Consider the following 12,103-nt stretch of genomic DNA (forward strand, 5'->3'; position numbering starts at 1 on the left):
TAGAATTATGGTTAAGCAATCTTGTATATGATTATAATTAAGTTCTATATAGATCTGTTCATGTATTTGTTTCCAAATAGGTTTGTAATACGTATTTGACCATAAAGTTATATTTTTTACAACAGAGGATATAGTGTATGTCTCAATATCAGGTAAATTAATTCCACCTTCTTCCCAGTTTGGTAAATGCTTATTTAAAGTAATTTGGGGTTTGTTTGAAAACCATAAAAAGTTTAGTGTTAGTTTATTATAAGTTTGGGAGGTGGTAATGAAAAGCTTTGTATTCGATACAGTATCTTGGGAAAGATGATTGATTTAATAAGATACGATCTATCTCCCATTGCAAACATATATCTGTTCCATTTAGATATGATTTGCTCTATCTTGTCTAGTGTCTTTTTGCAATTAAATACAAGTGAATCATTTAAATCTTCCAGTAAATCTATACCTAAATATGGTAGTTTACTGTCCACTGCTATGTATTTGGAATATTTTTTGTTTATATGCTTCTTTTTGATAATACATGACATAATTGTTGTTTTATTTTCATTAAAGCATAAACCTGATACACCTTGAAAATTATTTATGTCATTAAATAAAGCCTGTAATGATTTGTTAGCATCTGAGAAGGTTAGAAGTATGTCTTCTGCAAAGAGTTGCAGTTTGAGGTTTAACGATTTATTAATGCAGATGTCTTTAATATTATTATCAGATCTAATTTGATTTACAAATGGTTCTATAAGTAATGCAAATAACAATGGAGATAACGGACAGCCTTGTTTAGTTCCTTTTTTAATCTGTATAGGGCCTGACCTATATGACCCTAGTTTAACATATGCTATGGAGTCTTTATATAATGAATGGATGAAGGTGTTAAAAGTTGCAGGAAAATTGTATTCTTTCAATATTATTGTTGGGAAGTTCCAGTCAACAGAATCAAAGCCTTTATTAATGTCTAAGGAAATTATATTTAACTCTTTGTTTAAATATTTAGTATAATGTATTTTTGATAGGATTCCTTTAAGATTGTCATATGTATTCCTTCCTTTGATATAACCTGTCTGTTCTTCATTAATTAGTATAGGAAGAAAATGTTTGATCCTGTCTGCATATATTGCCATGAATATTTTGTAATCTATATTTAATAAGGATATTGGTTTGTATGAAGAACATTGTTTCTCATCTTTACCTGCTTTAATTATTGGTGATATCAGTGAGTATTTCCAAGAAGGAGGGATATTTATATCTTGTTTAACTATGTTATATATTTTTAAGAGTAAGGATATTGCTTGAATAGGTATCATTTTATACATTTATGGTAATATATTATCTGGACCTGGGTGCTTTATTTACTTTAAGCTTTTTGATTTGTGATTTCAGTTCCGTCATAGTAAATTGATTTACTTATAATTTCTATTTGGTCTTGTATTAATCGAGTAGGAATTTTGTTTTCTAGGTAATTTTTTATATCTTTGGTGGGTATTTCTAGAATATTTGAAGTATTATCAGAGTTATATTGGAGTCTAAAGGCTTCTAATATACCTTTTAGATCTGTAACTTTTTTCTTTGTATTAGGAATGTATAACTCTTTTATTTGCTTAGACTTGATTATTTTTTGGTTCTGTTATCTAGCTATCTCTGTTGTAATGGGTTTGAGGAATAAGAGTTTAATTTTATCTTTTCTAGATTAATCATAGTCTTATGGTGTAATATTTCTGTATATTTGTTATTAATTTGTAATAGTTCTTGAACTAAATCTGTATTTCCTTCTTGTATTTCTAATTTCAATTTAACAGCTTTCTTTTATAATTATATTTTTATTCCATGTTTTTCTTTTATTGATACACTAAGATATTACTTTTCCATATGTGTATGCTTTAAATGAGTCCCAAATATATATTTCTGAAATATCTCTTGTGGCATTTAGTTCAAGAAAAGTTTTGATTTCTTTCTCATAGAATTCTTTAAAGTCCGCTAATTTTGTGATGTAAGCAGGTGTTCTTGTAATGGGGTTAGTGTTTGTATGTGTTAGTCCTATATCAAAAATTAAAGCATTGTGGTCTGATAGTGGGCAGCTTATTATTTTAACACTTTCTATTTTCATTACTAAATCATTAGAAGTGTATATCCTATCAATTCTAGAGCTAGTCTTATGTCTATGCGAGTAGAAAGAATAAATTAATGAGTATGGATCAGCAAATTAATTTATATCTTTTATATATGCTGTGTCTGTGAACTTTAAAAGTGCCTTTGATACTGGTGATTTTCTTCTTCTGATTTTTTAATTTGTATCTCTGTCATCTGTTGTACAGCTAAAGTCTCCTGCTATTATTAGGCTACCCTTAGATAAATGTATTATTTGTTCAAAATGATGTTTTACTGTTCCTACTCCAAGTCCTGGTATCCAGTATAGGTTAACTAATGTGTATCCTTTTCTATTTAATTCCATTGACACTAGACAAAACATACCAGATGTGTCGTGATAAGTGTTAATTATTGCGGGAGATATGGCTGCATTACGAGTTAGTAAGGCTACTCCTCTCTTCTTTTGTTTGTGTTGAGAGCTTATTAATACTGTGTAGTTATTGATGTTAAGATTGTTTATGGCTTTATCTAATAGGTGTATCTCCTGAAGAAATACTATTTGTGGTTTGTGTATATTTATATACTTGTATAGATTTCTCCTTTTATTACTATTATTGAGACCATTCACATTTATAGATAAAGATTTCATGTTTAGTTTGTGTTTGTTTTTATATAATAGTATTTATAAATAGTTTTAACCCTTGGTTTGTTTTGTGAGTATGATTCAAACTTTTCTTCATGTAGTGTTTCTGTTTGTTTTCTGTAGACACCAAACCATTCTAAAATAAACAAAAGTACTCCTAAACTTAAAATATTTAATCATACAAGCCATTTCCTATCCCTATGAGTTAATATACCTCTTTGCTTGACTAGGAAAACTACCCAAGCAAACCTTCTAAATCTGAGAATAATGTTTATATTACTCTCTCTTAACCTCATTATTTAATTAAACAATATTTATATAACTTAAAACAATAATATAGCCAGCTAATAAATATATGCAAGCATTTATATAGGTATTAAGGTTTATACATGTAACATTTGTAAAACAGTCAATTTGCCAGTACGGGTTTGTTTTTAAAATGTAAACTTATTTCCAGTCAAGTTTCAAGAAATCAAAAAACAATACTTCTAGTTTAACATTTAAATGTCTTTTCAAAACAAAACAATAATTTACATAGCTTTCTGATACAGCACACAAGTTTTAATTTATATTTAGAAAGTTACAATTCCTTTATAAGAAATTTGAATTAGGTACTTAGATCAAATTTGAGAAAATTCTGTTCTTTTCATATCATAGCATCTTCTGTCTCATTATATGTTTAATGTGTCATTTTGCAAGTAAAGTCTACATCTTATGACTTTACTGCTGGTTAAATATTCTCTGACAAATAATTTTGCAATTAATATTTCCCATTTTCTCAATGTGTCAGAAAAGAATTTGCATTTTATCATCCATCTATAGTAGAAAAATAGGCTTTCTAGGTCACATAATAAGGCTCTAGTAAATATAGCATCTGTTTTATGGCTGTATAAAATTAACATTCTTTATATACCTTAAAGCTTAATATAGTCAGGTACTCAGTAGAGTAGAGGGCATGTATTTGAAAGTATTAACATTTTGTTGTAATATGTAAATGTATATGTTTTTTATTTATGCATATTATTCAAATAATGATGATTACCAACTTAAAACAATATTTCCTGACATCAAAATAATGTCCATCTATATATCTAATGTTCAATTGAAACAACTAAAGTAAAATATTAACTTAATTTATAGTCTTATTACAATTACCATATAGAGATCATATTAAGAGGCTTCCAAATATCTATTTATTGAATCTAGCCATATGATTTTCACTGTTTCAGCTTAAGTAACTTAAATGATTAATGATTGTTCATAGTGTACAGGGGCTGTGACTTCATGGCTATTCGAGTGTATTAAATATATGTGTCTCTTTAAGTAGTTAGTCTTAAATTGTATTTGTCTTCTTGACTAATTAATTAGACTGCATAGTGGTTACTCTTTTCTTATTGTACTTATAGTAATGTCTTGTGCTTCAATATACATATATTATATTTATTCATGGTTTCAACTTTTGTAGTAGTTTTGGCACTTTAAAAAGCGCGCTCCTTTGAGATTCATGTCACCATCCTCTGATGCTTTATTTGGACGACAATGTACATCATGAAGTGCTTCCAAGGGAAAATCGAGCGTCTGAGTGCTGTTGTGAATATTAATCTGTAGCCAGCAGCTCGTGAACAAAGCGGGAAAGAAAACAAGGATTTTTTTTTTCTTTTATAGGTAACGCTAATGCAAGTGATGTAATTACTTATTTGTAAATCTGCATGGTGATAGTAGAATAGTATGAACAGCATCACTCCCTTAACATCTCATAGATAGAAACCCGTTAACCCACAGAAGCCCAGAAAAACAAATCACCGCAACAACAATCTTAGCTGTAAATCTTCAATTTTTCAAAGTTATTCAATGTAAACTCATTGTCTCTCATGATCTGAAAGCCCCGTTCAGTAACAATATGTACCTAGAGATTTTAGCTTTGTCTCACATTTATAAGTAGACAAAAGTAAACAGAGAGACAATTATATCAACTTGAATGACACAACACTTCACGTGAATCATGGCATTAATTACTTTATGCATTTTAATATGTTGAAATGAAAATGAGACCCCAACAATCAAATTAACAGGAGTATTCCCATGTTTCTCATTTTTTACCTAAACATTAGATGTTTCATAACTAGTCTAATTAGTTTATGTCTATTCTAGATATACTTAGTAAGAGATAAATGAAAAAAGTACCTGTTATGTCATTGGGTTTAACAACCAGAACATGTGTCGTTGTTTCTTATGGCATTATTTAAGCTTTTTAAAGTATATATGACTTTTAATGTATTTGTCCTTTAATTTTTATTTCTTCTGTTCAACTCTCTTCCAGTTATTTACCTCTGCATTCGTTTTTGGTTGGGAGGGTGGTCTAATGGTTAAGGTGTTTGCCTTACAAACACAAGGTGCAGGGTTTGAGTCTCACACGGGATAATTGGCTAGGCTTACAATGGCTCACAAGGGTAGTTAGCCTAGTACTAACCTATGAACCTATGAACCTATTTGTCCAGTCCATAGATTCTTCTTGTGTCAAGATGTTATTGTTAGAAAGATATTTTATTGCTGAATCTGTTGTTTCAAATACTTTTATTCCTTCTGGAAGAAAGACTTCAAGTCTTGCTGGAAACAAAAGATGTGTTTTCAATTGCTTCTTTTTCAGAATCTTCACTATTGGCAGAAACTCTTTTCTTTTAGAAACCACTTTTATAGAATAGTCATCAAAATCTGATTAAAGCATCATTATATTTAATAGGTGTATTAGTCCAGGCATTTTTAAGGATAAGTTCTTTGTCTTGAGTAGAGAAAAGTCTGACAATTATGGATCTTGGTTTATTTTTGATTAAAGATGAATTTCCTGATGCTGTTAATGACTTGTGTACATGTTCTATACCATAGGAAAGGGCTTCAGGCAATTTCAATATGTTTGGGATCCAGGTGGTAAGAACGTTTATTATACTGTCCCCTTCAGTTTTTTTCTGGTAATCCATATATTCATATGTTGTTTCTTCTCATTTTGTTTTTCCATATCATCTGTTTTCTCTAATAAATGTGAGTTATGTTGCAGCAAAAATTCTGTTTGCAGTTCTTTTTGTAGAAGCCTGGAATCAATGTCATTCAATGACTGTTCTATAACAGATACTTGAGCTTTTTGTTTAGTAAACATTTCTTGAAGCTGCTCTAGTTTTTGGGAACATTTTTCTTCAAAAGAGTCTATTTTGTTGTCCAACTTATCAATTTTGGTTGTTAGTTCCTGAATAGTAGTAATAAGTGAATGTAATTCATTTTTGAAGGCAGAGTCTTGAGGTGAATTCCTGAGATGGCTCATTCTATATAGCTGATGTTGTAGTTGGTATTCTGGTAATTAATTTGACAGGAATTTTCTGATGAAAAGTAATGAAAATTCTTTCAAAGATGTCTTTAAGTCCTAAAAACTGTTTGGTAGTGAGATTATCTTCTTATTATTTTATTTTCTAAAAATTCCTGTCAGAAATAGTACTGAGGTAAGAGAGCTGTGAGAAAGTGCTGTTACCAGGACATCTTGGCCACACCCCCCGAAGTCTGACTCTTAAGGAGAGAGAGAGTGCACTTTAGACAAGATGACGTCATCACTGTGTTGCAGAGGCATCATTTCTATTAATAGTGGGATAAAGTGCAGACAAAATTGTGGGCACAGTTAAATGTATTTTCAGTGGAAGTGAACACAACACCTTTGACAATGAAGTGTTAATTACCTGTTACTATACCCACCCCAGTCACACACAAAGCCACACACACACCAATTCTCCTTGATAAAAATTGAGCCTACTACCTATGTAGTTACAGTCTAGAAAGCACAGTATTATTTGCACGTGCCGCAGGAGATGTCTGACTCTTAAGGTGAGAGAGTGCACTTTTGACCGGATAACCTCATCATTGAGTTGCAGAGAGGATGTTTCTGTGGGATAAATTGCAGAGAGAGGTGTGTGCAAAGCTAAATAATATTCTTCTTGTAGGAAGTGCACACAGAACCTTTGACATGGAAGTGTTTTTTATCTGTCACTATATCCACTACCTGAAACACATGCACACATCAGTTTCTGACAGGGGGAATCAAAACTCCTACCTCTCTAGTTATACAGTCCAGAAAGTACAGTATTAGTCACAAATGTCACAGGAGAAGTCTGAATTTAGTGATGTGAAAAAGCCCACTTATAACTTGTAAAATTTCACAGTTTGGAACAGATGGCACTGTGCATCACAGGTTTGGGGAGAAATGCATATGTATGCACAGGACAAAGTAACAGCACTGTGATTGTCCCAAGTAATGCCATGCACCTTTGCTAAGAGTTATATACTATCCTTTATTTACATTACTGTGAGGAACATGTTCCTGTTTCACAGTACAGGATGCCACTGATAATCACAGTTGTCGTGCAGTAGATTATTGAACAAGCATTATTGCCACTTCATTCTGACATAATTGCACACTTGTCTTGCCTCATGCTTGCACAATGCATTGACAAAACTGACACTTGCAACCGAGGACAGTGCACTGCAGAGTAACAGTAATGGGCTATGTGCAAATAGGTTAACCAACATAGCAGAATGAATTAATTGAGTCAACATCACACTTTAATCAAATTAACTTGTCAACATTCAATAAATACATACAAATGTACAATCAAAACAAATAATTATTTGTTGTAAATTGTTTTTCACTATCTTCCTGAAGCGCCACACTGCCAATCTCAATTGCACTGCATAATCATATGTTGAAATGTTGAACTTACAATAGGAATTAGTGGTAGTTTATAGTGCGATGTGTTATGGTAATATTTCATGTGTCATTATTTACACATTTAACATGACAGTTGCATTTAGTCATTTATTATATGAGGTGAAGGCTAGTTTGTTTTTGCTTTCTTGTAATTTGTATCTGCTTTATTTTGCATATTTACATTGAAAAAAAACAGAGTTGTGTCTCTTGTGAGTCACACAGAAATTAAAACAGATCAATTAAGGTTACTTACCTGTGAAATGAGGGTAGAGCTAGGTACTAAACCTTCTATTTAAGGAGTAAAATAAAACATTTCATGGCTTAACTGGAAAACTAACTCAGACTCCGCCATAAACTGTTTTGAGTGAAAGGTTAGTTTGTTTTTGCTTTCTTATAATGTGTATTGCTTCATTGTCTTCTTCTAGTTTGTATATTGTGGTATATTTTCTTTACACTATCTTTTATTTGTATTCTGCTATAAACTGCCCATTTAAATTAGGAAAGAGACCACAGCTGTGTCTCTTGTGAGTCACACAGAAATTCAGTTTTCCCCTACTCTAGAGCTGTTGTGTTTTTAAACTGTACTCTCTCTGCAGTTGCCTACCCCTTATGTTAGTTTGACCACACATTTATTTCCATCTCCTCTTTCATTGGCTATTGTCAGTAAGCCTGAAATTGTCATTTAATGACTATTTACCACTATATTGAATACAGGCAGAATACTAAATGCCCACCCTTCCAATCTATCTAAAATTAGTGGCTCTCCCCTTAAATTGCTTGAGTTACTCCCACTTTCATATCTAATTGCTTAGTGCACATTGTAAATCTTAGGATACTAACCTATTTTTCCATCTTAATTTTAAAATCTGCAACATCTAGTCCAAGACTACCATTTGTTGGAGAGCCCACATTGTGTGTCTCAGCATTCATCAAGGGATCAGTGCTTGCATTTTGCTCCTGGTGAGAGAAGGAGCAGCCACATTATTTGTTCAAGACTGCTGACTAACAGAAAGCCTGATAGCTGCCTCATACGTGCCAGTTTGGAATTTGTGCTTATATTTTGATCCTGGTGAGAGAAGGAGCAAAGGAGATTGATTTCTGACAGTCTCTGATTGGTCAGTGAGTGTCTGTGTGGGGCTTCCTGATTGGTCTGGCTGCTATTCAAGGCATGCATCAGGAAAAGTCTGCAACAAGCCTACAGACCCTTGCATCATCTGGGATAAGACTACTGATCCCCAAAGAGCCTGTGGCCTATTTGTAATCTTGAGTTTGGTGCTACTGTTTTGCTTCTGAGGAGAGAAAAAGCAAAGGGGCATTGTATCCCAGCAATGGGAAGCTGTGGTGAGACCAAAACTAGTAGTAGCCAATCAGATGAATCCCCTCTTTTCATCATTCTTTATTTATTTTTATTTATTTATTTTACATGTGTTGACCGGGAACGTCTGACTGGACACGTGTCCGTTTTCAGTGGAGGCCCGGGGAGAAAAGCTCTATTTTACATACAATGCAGTAACATACAATACAGGCATATTAAGACTAGTAGATTTATACAGTACTATGTTGTCACACTTCTTAGTACATTTTGTACATAGTAGATTTATAAATTCTGAGCATGCATTTATTTAGCATTTATAGAAACAATATTTTGCAGTTATGCTATCAAAAGGTCACATTAGAATTAGAAACTTGGTGGGAAAAGTTTTTGCTTGTATCTTTGTCTTTACCCAGGGTTAGCATAGCCAGTTGTTTGAAAGATGGGTATTTAGGAGTTTTTTTTAAATTGTGTAGTGGCAGTATTGGATGTGAGGGTGGCTGGTAGAGAGTTCCAGAGTTTGGAGATGTAGTAGCTAAAGAGAGATTTCTTTACAATTCTTGACAAAGCTTATTCTTTCTTTTCAATAAGTATGGCTTGATTACCTTGTTGTCTAACCTAACTTCAGACTATCTCCCTAAATACTTCATCCATAAATCATCAGGGTCTGCTTCAGTAGTTGCCTTCAAGTGGTTGGCAGTGCCTGTATAGCCACAGACACCTTGAGTTGATATTTTCTGTAAAAGCATCGTTGAGGTTTCACCAGTACCTAGTTGCACGCAGGTCAACTAGTTTGCCACGATAAGCACTGCCTCTGACCTGCAAACCAGATACTCTTAGCATTATTTTCTATTCTCATGGCCACCATCGATTCGATAAAATGGGCATGTTGTCATGGCTATGAACTTTCCCAGTATCTCCATTACCAACTTGCTGTATATGGGCATCCTGAGACAATGTAGAAATTGTCTTATGTCTGCTGAAACCAGCTAATTCTCAAACAAACCGATAAGATATGGGAGAGCCGTATTTATACAATGTCACTAGAGGCAAATTCTCATAGAAAAGCACTCCTAATGGCAGTCAGGTTGCCAGTAGTACATACATTGCACCCATCACACATAGTTCAAAGCAGAAATATAGACCACATATGCTGAGGCATTTAAATGTAATCTTCCTAAAACCCAAAGATCTCCTAGATGAAGTACGTATCACAAATACCATCTGCAGCCCTGAATACACTCTTTCAAAATAACACCCATGTCAACACATAAAGAAACATCTCATGGAGCCTTTGCAACTAAGTCCATAAGGCAAGCCACTACACAATCCAACATTTTGGTCATTGGAGACTCAATTGTAAAACACACTGATGTCCCTCTCATTAGGCTGAGTAAGAAGGAAGTCATGGTAAGTTACTTATTAGGGGCCAGGATCCACCAAATTACTCATGCAGTCAGGTCATTGGACCACAAATACCAGTATGACACAGTCACAGTTCATGTGGTGTAAATGACTATACATCCATAGACTATATTAAGACAGAAATCATGGAACACTCAGAATATACATCTCAGGCTGGTATGAGCCTAGAACTGAGCAGTTTTTTACCTTCTCCAAGGATGATGCCACAATACAAACAGAGGATGGCTGACTTTAATAATTGGCTTAGATTCTGGTGTCATTCTAAGGGAGGTGCAATATTTGTCAGCATGGAAGGAGATGGTCAACAGACTATGCTACTTTGCCTGGGATGCTCAATGCTAGGAGTCTAAACAAGAAATTTCACTCCCTACAAGTTCTCCTTATCCTAGAGAATGCTAACATTTGTGTGGTCACTGAGACATGGTTTAAAGCCATGGAGAGAACCACTGGCAGAAAAAAAGGTTATAATGCCTTCCAGACACTTAGGCCATTAACTATAGAGATAAGGACTAAGAGTAGAGATGTCTCAATTTGCATCAAAAATAAATATATCTCAAGGCTGGTCAAACAGGAAAATCCACTTGACCTTCTCCATGTTTAAATCACCATAGGCAAAATACCATATAATTTCCTTGCAAGTTATAAGTTCCCCTCTATGACCCAAGAAACCCTTAATATGTATTTAAGCTTATTGGAAACACTCACCATCCACTACAATACCATATTCATGGGAAACTTTAATTATCTTCACTATTAACTGTGAATCTTATACGACACCAAATGTGTGGACAGATAAATTCCTGGATTTTCTAAATACAAATTCACTGGACCAGATTGCTAATAGGACAATAAGGTGCGCAAACATACAAGATATGGTCCTCAATAATATAGGAAGGTGCTGCACACCCCCTAGTGTAACGTCTTCTCTGGTAAGGTCAGATCAGAAAATGGTCTCCTTTGAGGTAAAAATAAAACCTGGAACCCCAGCTAACCCTGGAATGTTCAGGAACTTATCTAAGGCTAACTTCCTACTTTTAAGTGATAAACTGACAAAATTTCCAATAAACCCCAAGAACACTGCTGCCTACTCAGAACTGTTCACAGAAACCTGATATTGCTATGTTAATAGCAGCATAGAGGCAGCTGTACCCACCAGGAAGAAGTACAGAACTAACTCAAAAAACAAGATATCTTGGTGGAATCACAGCAGCAGTAGGCTGTATAACAAAAAGAAGAAAATCATGGAAAAATCAGGAGGGGGTACCACCCAGCAGGATAGAAGCATTCTCATAAAAAAATAAATAAATAAATAATGCATGGGACAAATAAAGTCTACCAAAGCCAAATCTGAGGTAATTTTGGCTTCCCAAGCCAAGGACAAACATAAGGCATTCTTTAGCTACGCCTGCAACCTCAGATATTGTGTGCAGAGCTCATTGTTAATGGAGCCACATATACTGAGCCTGAAAACATAGCAGACCTACTGGAAGACAAATTCAACTCTAACTTTCCCCCTCTTTCTCCCTCAATCTCCCCTCAGGAAATACCATCAAATATATCTCCCCCTACTATCCCTAGAAGACAGATCCTCAATGCTCTCTCTCTAAGGCCAAGAACACAGCACTGGTGGCCCCAGACTGTATCACAAGATGTCTTCTAAATAGCATGAAAAAGGACCTCTTGGGACCTCTGGAATCAGTACTTAACCAGAGCCTCCAAAGAAGCTTTGAGCCTAGTAAATGGAGAACAGCAAAGTAAACCCTCTGCACAAAGGTGGGCCATCTATAGACCCAGGGAACTACAGACCCAAAAGTCTCACTAATTTCATATGCAAAGCCATGCAAAGAATTGTCAAGAAAATGATCAATAATGACACAGGAAACCTCCAGACACT

The sequence above is a fragment of the Protopterus annectens genome, chromosome 8.part1 (genome assembly GCF_019279795.1).
Source record: "Protopterus annectens isolate FY-2018-M chromosome 8.part1, PAN1.0, whole genome shotgun sequence".
NCBI classification, from domain to species: domain Eukaryota; kingdom Metazoa; phylum Chordata; order Ceratodontiformes; family Protopteridae; genus Protopterus; species Protopterus annectens.